This window comes from Octopus sinensis, linkage group LG3 (genome assembly GCF_006345805.1).
Source record: "Octopus sinensis linkage group LG3, ASM634580v1, whole genome shotgun sequence".
Taxonomy (NCBI): domain Eukaryota; kingdom Metazoa; phylum Mollusca; class Cephalopoda; order Octopoda; family Octopodidae; genus Octopus; species Octopus sinensis.
This window is the reverse complement of record NC_042999.1, coordinates 173,533,490-173,545,720: the sequence shown is the minus strand read 5'-3', so window position 1 is coordinate 173,545,720 and position 12,231 is coordinate 173,533,490.

The following is a 12,231-nucleotide window of genomic DNA, read 5'->3' as shown; positions in this document are numbered from 1 at the left end:
AATATTAGGCAGGTTTCACTTCTATTTCTAGCAAGCTTACTAACCACACGGCAGCTCTCAGGTAGTAACCATATCGTAGGCAGGCAAGGTCAACACCTGTTTTGCTGTACTCTACTTATCATTCTTGTGGAGGCACATGGCCTAGTGGTTAGAGCAGTGGACTCGCGGTCGAGGGATCGCGGGTTCGAATCTCAGACCGGGCGATGTGTGTGTGTTTATCAACGAAACACGTAAGCTCCACGTGGCTCCGGCAGAAGGTAATGGCGAAACTTCTGCTGACTCTTTCGCCACAACTTTCTCTCACTCTTTCCTCCTGCATCTTGCAGCTCACCTGCGACTGACCAGCGTCCCGTCCAGTTGGGGAACCTATACGCCAAGGAAACCGGGAAACCTATGAGCCAGGCATGGCTCGAGAAGGAACCAACGAACTTATCATCTTCGGTGCATATCACACTACTATATTTGGAGCTAACAAAGTTACCGCTATTATTGTATAAGATTTAGATTTTGTCTGGACCCAGTGATAAAAAAAATTGTGAATTTAGAATGCTTTTGACGAAGCTCTCTCGATTGTAGTTGACATGCACGAGTATTTAAGAGCATTATAAATGTAGTTCGAAGAGCTGAAAGGCTTGAAGATTTCTGAAGTAGCAAACTATTTCCCATCATATACCCTGTTGGAAATGAATGGCAGAAACAGGGGTCTAAAAGTATAATGCTCGAGAACAACAAAGCTGAACCACAAAAGAAACATCGTAAAGAGACACTATTATATATATATACATACATCTAAATACACATGCACATGCACATAATATACATATGTATATGAATACATATAAATACATATACTGTGATGGACTGGCGTCCCGTCCAGCTGGGAGAAACACATACGCCACAGAAACCGGGAAACCGGGCTCATGACCCTGGCTAGGCTTGAAAAGGGTGACGAGATAAATACATATAAGTGTGTATGGGCGTGTATGCGTGCGCGTGTGTTCGTGTGTGTTTAAGCATATATATAATTTTAGTTACAGATTATTATGAAATTACCCAGTGGTCATTTATTTCGGCAGCTCCTGTCTGACACAAGATCAATTGGACTGATTCCCATATCTTTAGTCGGAAATAGATAACTGACGAAACCAGATTTTTCTGACCAATGATGAAATAAAGAATTGTTATTTCTTGCACATATTTGTGAAACGAAGTGTCAATCGAAATTTATTCTGTAAAGCTACAAATTGCCTGAAGAAATATTATCTAAAGTTTAGCTGAACAACAGTCTCTCAATGAGCAACGTTTCATATACTCTGTAAACGCCATTTCCAACTGAGCTATTGATTGCTTGGTTAGAAACATATGATTTTGTTTCATCACATCCGCTCGGAAATTGACTTTTTCAGTAGATTTATTTAACCAATCAAGCATCTAATATTAATCACGCGACGTTTCAAATACATTAACTCTTATTGTTCAGGAGAATAACTTTTCAAAATATGAATCAACGAAGTGTTGAAAACCTCAATTTCATTTTTGAAAACACTATGTCTGAACTGATTTTGCCAAATATTAGTTTAGACACTTTACATCGTTAAACTTCTTAAACCCGACAAATGTCTCTTTGATTTGATTCATAGTTATTTTAGCTAGTTGCGGTTGCTAATTTTTTCTTCATACGTGAGATACTGAGAAGACGGAAATACGTAAATATAAAGAAAATACCAAACTGAAGCAAAACTGCGAAGTAGAAAAAAAAAGACTCGTTAGTAAATTAGCAGACGTGACTGATAATACAGGTTTTATAATGACTATTCTCACAGTATTTATAGTACTTCATCTTTATTTCCCAATCTTCAGTTTATGATTACTCTGCAGTGCTATAAAATCAGTCCATTAAAGTCGTATGTATTTAAACTGTGGTATCTTTACGACCAGCTATTTACGACCAGTTATTTATACTGTTTCACCATCTACACAATTCTAGATTTCAATTCTATCTCCGGTGATTATAGACAGCTGTTGATCCCGAATTCAATCAAGTTGTCCTTTGTAAATGGGCGTAAGCTGATACTGTCCCCCACCTGTATCGATTCCTTTGATTTATGTTTCAGCAATTAATCGAATACTATTCTTAAGAAATTGGGTTACGTGGAACGAATGAATATATTACTAGTTTCAATAACACATGGATTGGTTTGCGAGTTACACCATGTAGTGATTGATTAAGTTATTTAAAAGTTCTTCATCATACAAAATATATCAATGGTGTGTCATTTGCCAGCAATTGCGATGGTGTTAAACGTTTAATAGTATATTTTCTATATCATTCTGTCATTAGGTTGATAACTTATTGACTCGGTTGTTTGTACGGAGATACATTCATGCGCACATTTAAATACACATGTATGAATTATCAGAAACACTTATAATAGTGTATCACGGGATGAGCTTAAGTCTATGTAAAAACGGCAACGAAACAGAGCAAGTCTCATTTCAAGATGAAATGAAGCTTTAATCTCCGAAATTCGAACTCAAATTTGTAATTGATTGATGGAGAGAAGGGCACATTTTCCTAAATGAAATATCAGTGTCAGTAAATGGATATGTCTGATGCCGAAGTTTCTGGAATTATAAATCCAAGCTTCCCGTTATTGATTATTCAACCAACGAAGTAGGAAAGCAGCCTTGTTATATATATGTATATATAAAAGCAAACCATCGAAAATACGTCTATGTGTATTTAGCAATCGCATTGGTTTTGTGGAAACATATATCGGATAATGCGTCATACAGTCATCTATTTACAGTCATGCGCAGAAGACTTATTATTTTTTATCAATATACATGAAAAGAAAACTCATTTATTGATCAACAACAAAGTAGTTTAATTTATAAAATCACAAATAATTTCTAACACAGATATAAAGCTTGAGTTAACGTATAATCGATTTACTAGACATTGAACTGGTAATCATATTAATTGGTAAAAGAAGCACGGTATTATAATTTTCGCTGTAGAGTTGTTTGTCAACTAAAATTATTGCAGTAATTTTGCAGTACTTCATTTCATCAGCCCTAGAAGATGGAGAACAAACTTATCTCCAGCAGGATTTGAAGTCAGAGCGTAAACATACAGAGAAATATCGCTTTCAACTTTTGCCCAAGGCTAGCAGTTTCAGAGGTGTTAAGTCGATTACATCGACCTCAGTGCATGACTGGTACTTATTTTATCAACACTGAAATGATGAAAGGCAAAGCCGACCTCGGCGGAATTTGAACTCAGGGCGCAAAGAAGTACGAAATGCTGCTGAGCATTTGTTCCGGTGTGCAAACGATTCTGCCAACCCGCCGCCTTACATCCAGAAGCAATATTGTAAGGAATTTCCTCTGAGCGTTTAACGATGTTGTGGATTCTTTACTTTTTGACAGGTAATAATACAGGCATTTGTTATTTTCGTTAGATAAGCACGAATATTATCTACGTTCGTGTGAAAGATAAGTGAAATAAAAACCAAGTTGGAATTTTTTTAAAACACACAAAACAAATATTTCTGAATATAAAAGGAAATATACGTGTATTTAAAGAAAGTTTTACATTTAAAAGGTCGTGTAATATTAAACGTGTGTAGGTTTAAAACTGCAAGTTTAAAAATAAGTATATCTAAAGCGATGTTTATAATAAAGTATTGTGTATATATAAACTTGTACGTATGTTTAAAGCAGTTTCAAGCAGTTTCAAGTATAATGGATTAATCTCCGAAATAAATTCAGTGTTTTTTTTTTGTATGATAAAACTGTTTTCGATTTCTTCCCTCCATAACATTTCAAATCATAACAGATGTTACTATAATATGCTTAAACAACAGGAGCTTAACTATATCAAATTAACTAAAATACATTCAAGGAGGGATTTCTGTTATGGAATGCTTTATAAATATATATTGTTTAGCTACAGGTAGGTTTTATAAGCCTTAGTCGTCACTCAAAATATCGCTGGACAAATATAAACAAACCATTTTAGCGCGCATAAAAAAAAGATGTATCGATCTCATTAGTGTTATTGCCACATGGGAAGGAAGGCGGAGAGCTGGTAGATTCGTTAGTGCACCGGACAAAAGGCCATTGCGGCATTTTATCCTTCATAATGCTCTGTGTTCAAATTCTGCCGAAGTCGACTTTGCCTTTCCTCCGTTTCGAGGTTGATAAAATAAGTACTAGTTGAGCATTCGGGTCGATGCAATCAACTTAACCTTCCTCCCAAAACTGCTGGCGTTGTGCCAAAACTTGAAACGATTATTTCTACATGGGACGGCGGCGAGCTGGTAGAATCGTTAGCACGGCGAACAAAATGCTTAGTGGAATTTCGTCCGTCTGTACATTCTGATATCAAATTCCACCTGGATCGACTCTGCCTTTAATCTTTTCGCAGTGGAAATAATAAGCATCAGTCAAGCACTGGAAATCGAGTTTGCTTTTCATCCTTTTCGAGATAGACAAATTGAATACCAGTCAAACACTGGTGTCGATGTAGTCGCCTAGCCATCGTCCACCTACATTTCAGACATTTTGCCTCACGTATATATATATATATATATATATATATATATATATATATATATATATATATATATATATATATACAGGGCACTGTTTTGGGACCACTACTGTTCATAATGGCCCTCTCAGACATGCCCTCAGCCACGCGGAGAACCACGATCACAAGTTATGCAGATGATACAAAAGTTTCACAGGCAATACAGAACCCTGAAGACACTAAGCACCTGCAATGTGAGCTGGACGAAATATACAAGTGGGCTGAAAAGAATAGCATGCAGTTCAATGCTGGAAAGTTTCAAGCTTTATACTATGAGCATGCAAAACTGAATGCAATACCCAATGAATACACTGGACCCGGAGGGATTGCAATCCCAGAGGCACAATCAGTGCGTGACCTGGGTATTCACATGAGTGATGACGCGACCTTTCATGTACATGTTGCTAAACTGACAATGAAATGTAGACGGCTGGCTGGATGGATTCTTAGAACCTTTAGAACAAGAGAACAAGAAACCATGATGGTCCTCTGGAAGACACTTGTCCTAAGCCACTTTGACTATTGCTCTCAGCTATGGTCACCATCCAGTGTCAAGTTGATCACAGAACTTGAGGCGATCCAACGAAGCTACACGAAGAAGATAGCCTCTGTGCAGCATACGAGCTACTGGGAGAGACTCAAGAGATTAAAGCTCTATTCCCTGGAGCGTAGGCGAGAAAGATATGCCATAATATATATCTGGAAGATCCTGGAAAGTCTTGTCCCAGACTTTGGCATCGAGAGTCACACAAATGCCAGAACCGGACGCCACTGCGTAGTACCAAGGACTCCAAATTTGCCATCAAGATGTAGGACAAGATATTGTGATAGCCTGAGCTTCAGAGGCCCACGGCTCTTCAATATCCTCCCGAAGAACCTGAGGGACCTGCATGGTGTAGATGCGGATGTCTTTAAAGTAGGACTGGATCTCTTCCTGTCAGGTGTCCCGGATGAACCAACTTCACGGCAGGAGGTGCAGATGAGGGCAGCTGCATCGAACTCTCTCATGCATCAGATGGCGTTTGCTAAAAAGCATCCGTGAGGTAAAACTGTTTAGCAAACCAAATAGCGGTGCCCCAGCATGGCCACAGCTCATTAGCTGAAACTGGAAAAATCAAAATCAAAATCAAATCAATCATATATATACATACATATATATATTATATATAAATATATATATATATTTATATACATATATATATATATATGTATATATATATATATATATATATATATATAATATATATATATATATATGTAGGCATGGCTTATGGCTTATAGGCACAGACATGGCTGTGTGGTAAGTAGCTTGCTTACCAACAACATGGTTCTGGGTTCAGTCCTACTGCGTGAAACCTTGGGCAAGAGTCTTCTACTATAGCCTCGGGCCGACCAAAGCCCTGTGAGTTCATTTGGTAGACGGAAACTGAAAGAAGCCCGTCGTATGTGTTTGTGTGTTTGTGTTTCTTTCCCCCACCATCCCTTGACGACCGTTGCTTTTGTGTTTACGTCCCCATAAACTAGTGGTTCGGAAAATGAAATCGATAAAATATGTACTAGGCTTACAAAGAATAAGTCCTGGAATCGATTTGTTCCACTAAAGGCGTTGCTACAGCATGACTGCAGTCAAATTACTGAAACTAATAAAATAATAGAATATATATATACACACATATTCATCACTAACAATAATATCACCAGACCTTAAAATTTAATTTCCATTAAGAGCAGACCACTAGTAGTCGGATCAATTACTAATCAACACCTGCAAGTGTTAAATACAAACGAATCAGATTATACTACAAGTTGTGGCTGTCGCTTTTGGTGTGATCGAACACAATTGACAAAAGTAAAATACCTTTAAAATATTGTGAAATTAATGAGCGAAAATGCTGCTATACCAGAATGAGACTAAAATTACATGTTTCTTTCGAGACTATGTCTCATTTCAAATTACCCACATCATTCCCTTATTGTCAAAGAATTAATTATTTATTCTCGTTGTCAGCAATTTCAGTTGTACAAAATTAGGCTGATCAGTTCACTCTTCGTTTCTATCTATCTATCTATCTATCTATCTATCTATCTATCTATCTATCTATCTATCTATCTATCTATCTATCTATCTATCTATCTATCTATCTATATATATATATATATATATATATATAAGACAGAAGATGTTTGTGTGTCTGTGTGTGTGTATTCGTGTTATGTATTTCTACATTTTTCAACCGCTTTCGCTCAAACTTGACACACTGATAGCTTATGCTCCTAGAGCGGTCAATACCCACTTTATATTTTCCAGACACACCTCGTATAACCTAAAACCGCGAATAACTGTTCAGGAAGCCAGTTTTTTGCCCATAGCTCCCTGGTGTTTAAAGAGATTCCTCAAAATTTGACACGAACATTACGCATGACATAAGAATTGTTTCGCTGAAAATTTTTACCAATGTCCTCCGCGTTAATTGTGAAAAATCCGTGAATAACTGCGTAAAAGTTGTTTTTTTTTTGCGAATAACTTCTGCAGTTTCCAACCAATTCGCTTCAAATTTGGCACAAACATTACTCACTCATTCTTTAAGGATTTTTTAAAACTTAAATTTTTGTCAAATCAATCCGCATTGAATGGGAAAGATCTGCAAATAACTGTGTAAAGTTCTTTATTTTTTTGCCAATAACGTCCGCATTTCCAAAACCGATTCGATCCAAATTTGGCAAGAATATTACTCATACTTCATTGACTGTATCAAACTATTTTATCAAGTTTATTCGCATGAAATTAGCAATTTACTGGATTAAACTTTGTTTTTTGCTTACAACTTCAGCGTCAAGGATTGTGGGTCAATTTTGCCTCGCTGATTTGGTCTGTGTACATCAGTGTTTCATTAACTCTCCTCCCTATTATCTCCAACGATAATTGATGGCTCCCTCCATTTCAGTAAATATTTTCTTTAATTACCCCCCAGCGTTCATGGTATGATACCATGGGATGAACTGCGAACACGACCTTTGACATGTGGGCGCAAACACGATTAATGCGCACCGTGTTTTTTGATGTTTGTACATTGATGTTTACTTACCCCCCCATTATCGCTTACGGCCATGAATCCCCGCCACTTCAGCCCCTTATTTGATGTGAATGATTGCTTGTACCACATCCTCAGTGTTTACTCACTTCCTCTACCCCCATTATCGCCGATGATCAAAATGTTCCCTTTTCATCACCATTTTCGTTTATGGCATGTCAATGGTCTGCTAATGAACTGTGAATATGAACTTTGACCTATGCGCGTGAACGCAATTGATTGTCCACTGAATTTCATTGGTGGAACACTATTCACCTGACCATGCCAGTGTCAAATAGTAATTATTGATGCGTTTTTGTGCGTATCTGATACGTGCTTCGGCTTACAGGTTAAGCCTACCATTTGAGGTAAATTATTGCTTTAACCTCATACTTTCTGTTGAAAATTTTCGTTGTCCCCATACTCAATTAAGTTAACTCTTTCATACTGTTGCCGTCTACCAGTTTTTAGCTTACGTGTCATTAAAAAAAATATTGTACTCAGTGTCATTATGTCTACATAGCTAAATGTCTGTCCTTGCTTCCACTTTTTTTGAATAATACGTTTAGTTTGTTCACTTTTTATACAGCATGCCGAATTGGTTTTTTAGTATTCCTTTTGGCCGTTTTTTAAAACTCGCAATTTAAACATAGTCCAATACTACCGCTATGCCACATAAGAAAAGAACACGCCTTGGTCGTAAAACAGAGTCTGGTTTGGCTGCCAAAAGTAGGAGGGCGAGCCATGTTTCTCTCATGGCCAGTTATATATCGGATGCTCCAGAGTTGGAAGCAAATAAAATATATTCGTACTTGTCACTAATGACAAAACAAAAAAAAAATGTGGTCTACAGAGAGGTGTAGGGAGTTCATGCGGCAACTGCTTTCAAATTCGCGAACCTCGGTGTCTCCACTACACCAATGCAACTTTGCAGACCCGATATGTGGTGAGTGCTACTGTAGTCATGCTTTCAAAGTTAGTAACTTTCCTCAATCATGTTTATTTTCCTTTGTCCAACCTAAGTTTGTCATCTGTTTTCGCAGAGATTCACATTTTATAGCAACAGTTCCGTTACTTTCGGTGTAAACAAAAAAAGGCCCTTTTCAGGGCCACTTTACATACGATTCTTACTCCACCTGAGAACGCATTACAGCCCTTTTCAGGGCTTCTTATCAAATTGTTACCACTGTGAGAACAACAAAACAAAAAAACCCTTTTCAGGGCTACATGATTATTACACCATCTGAGAATGCATTAAAGCCCTTCTCATGACTTCGTATCAAACTGTTACCGCTTTGGTTATTGGAAGCCATCTCAAAACCCTGTATCTCTAATTCCTTCAACGGCATACAGATCGGTACCTTTGTATTTATTTGAAGAAGACTCTTGAAAGCCATTTCAGCATTAAAATATCGGAAATAAATGTACGAACTCATATATACTTATAATTTCCACACATGCCACTTATTCCTCCAATGTGACATTGAAGTTAAATTTAAGCAGACGTCTAAATATAAAGCTTAAAAAGAAACATCTAAATTTGTACCCGGCGACCAATTTTGTTACAATTTGCGACAATTTCGTTATACTTTCGTTACAATAAGCGACCAATTTTGTTACAAGTTGGCATTAACGTTATTTATGACATAGGAACTTTACAAAGTATCAAAAATATTGTAGTATTTGAAACCCGAGCAACGCCGGGTACTTCTGCTTGTAGTTTATAAATCTACGAATATACCTTGGTCAGAAGTTGGATATTCTTTTTCTGGTGAAAATCTAATACAATTAGAAATTGCTCCGATCGATTCAATATATCTATACCATATATCTACATCGTTTTGTGGTTAGACAACAACTTTCACTTAAACCACTGAATGCATGCGTTTTACGTGATAGTTAACTATAAAAAAAATTGGTTTTTCAGGAGATGTTATTACTGTTCATAACTCTCGTCTCCAAATACATTGTCGCATAAAAAATGATGGATTACAGAGGACACTTATTAGTAAAATAACGTCGACTGAAAACATTGATTATTGGAAGCCATCTCAAAACTCTGTATCTCTCATTCCTTCAACGGCAAAAAAAGTGGTACCTTTGCATTTATTTAAGGAAGACCCTTGATAGCCATTTCGGCATAACAATATCGGATTTAAATGTGCAAACTCATATATATTTACAATTTCCACACACGCCACTTACTCCTCCAATGTGACATTGAAGTTAAATTTAAACAGACGTGTAAATATAAAGCTAAAATGAACATCTAAATTTAAAACTAAAGCCAGTTTTGAAAATTTATACTCAAGGAAGATTTGCTACCAGATTCTTAATTGGCGATCTCCTTCGCGCCACGAATGTTCAAAAGAGTTTTAAAAAATTGAAGTTTCCTGCTCTTCAAGGTCACGGTCCAATGACTGAAACTAGTACAATGATAAAAGATAATAAAAGATATATTTATACATGCATGCACACGTACACACATACACACATATACATGTGTGTCTATGTGTATGAGTCTATGTGCTCGTATGTGTATGTATGTATGTACATATATATGTATAGAGAGAGAGAAGGAGACAGAGAGGGAGGGAGAGAGCCAGAAGGAAAGAATTTCATCGTTAGAAGTTTCACAAACACTAGAGCATGCGTTTGAATTTTCGGATATTTAATTCTGATTTGTGAGGTGTTTACAGTTTCTGAATCAGGATATTGTTATTGTGGCTGGTCTGGATTACTTTGTAAAACTGTTTACATCATGAGTCGTGCCTGCTGCTGAAATGAAAAAAAAAACCCCAAAAAACTATCGCACTACTGAAAATTCTGATGAAATAAAGATTTCAGTGAAATTCTTATTTTCATTAAATTTATGACATATCATTAACACGTAGCCATCGGCTTACTTTCAACCGGCAGAATCTGTATAGCTAAATCTCTTTGTTTTGACATATTACAACAGGCCGAAGTGTCCCTTGACGAATGATATAAACACTTCTAATGCTGCCATTTACAAAGCACTCCGTTCAGCTAAGGGAGCTCTCTCTTAAGTAATTTATGAACACCATTCCATAAGCACATTCTTAATTTCATTGGAGGCTTTAACGTGGGAATTATAACCAAAGCCAAGGTAATAACTTCTATACATTGTGCTAGACTTAGCTATATTGGGTACCGAACAAGATAAGTAACTAATTAGACTACCTGATCTGAACAACCAACTGAGAACGAGCCTCATTTATCCCAGTCAAAATTAGATTTATTTTCAATTTGCAAACACCTTACTGATCAAAATTAAAAGAGCACATTATCAGATACATTACATATTTTATACACCCCTGTTGATCAAGTCAGACTCATCCTATTTATGCACAGTCTTAAACTGTATGATAAGTTGAGCTCATGCTACATTTTTTGAATTTAGGAATCTATCAATTCGGTTTTATGTATGTATATATATATATATATATATAATATATATATATATACATATATTTCTTTACTACCCACAAGGGGCTAAACATAGAGGGGACAAACAAGGACAGACAAAGGAATTAAGTCGATTTCATCGACCCCAGTGCGAAACTGGTACTTTATTTATCGACCCCGAAAGGATGAAAGGCAAAGTCGACCTCCGCGGAATTTGAACTCAGAACGTAATGACAGATGAAATACCACTAAGCATTTCGCCCGGCGCACTAATTTTTCTACCAACTCACCGCCCTATAAATATATATATATATATGCAATGCGTGTGTGTGTGTGTATGCGCGCGTGTGTGTGTGTATGCGTGTGTGTGTGTGTATATGCGTGTGTATGTGCGTGTGTGTGTTAAGGCAGCCATTTAATAGAACGTTCGAGAGAATGTCTTGCAGTTTTAATCTTGGATTCCTCTACTGTGAATTAAATTCCATCTAGCATGAGTCTCCCCCTCCCCTCTCTCTCGTTGCTCGCTTCCTTTCTCTCTTTCTTTCCTCTGGAAGAAATCGGCTGCGCAAAAATCTGGAGGTTGATGGACTCCACCAGGTTCAAATGCCTACATTACTGCGTGCATCCCGACTGCGACCCTATGAGATATCTTTTCACTTGCAAGTGTTTTTCTATCCACTACACGATTCTCTTGTTCTACTACATTCTGTTCTTATATCTTAAACGTTTTGTAATTCTTCAAACAGATTTGTTTCGTTTTTGTTGTTTTGAGGTGTTCCTCTGTTTTTCATCTACTTTTTCAAACCCCTCTTTTTATCTACCTTTCATTTTTTTTTCTTCTTTTATGCCTCTTATTTGATTTATCTTTATCCACATTATAATTCTTCACAATGTTCTTTCTACACCTTTCACGATTTCTTTTATCTTTATCGTTAACCATAAACCTACTCCAGTAACCATCACCGCTGCAACCATCTCCACAATGTCACTTATCATCATTACTCCTACCTCCTCAACATCACTAGGTTGATCTTTTCAAATATGTTTTGATGTTGTTGTTGTAATTGTTCGTCTACTTTTCTTCTTCTTCTTCTTCTTCTTCTTCTTCTTCTTCTTCTTCTTCTTCTTCTTCTT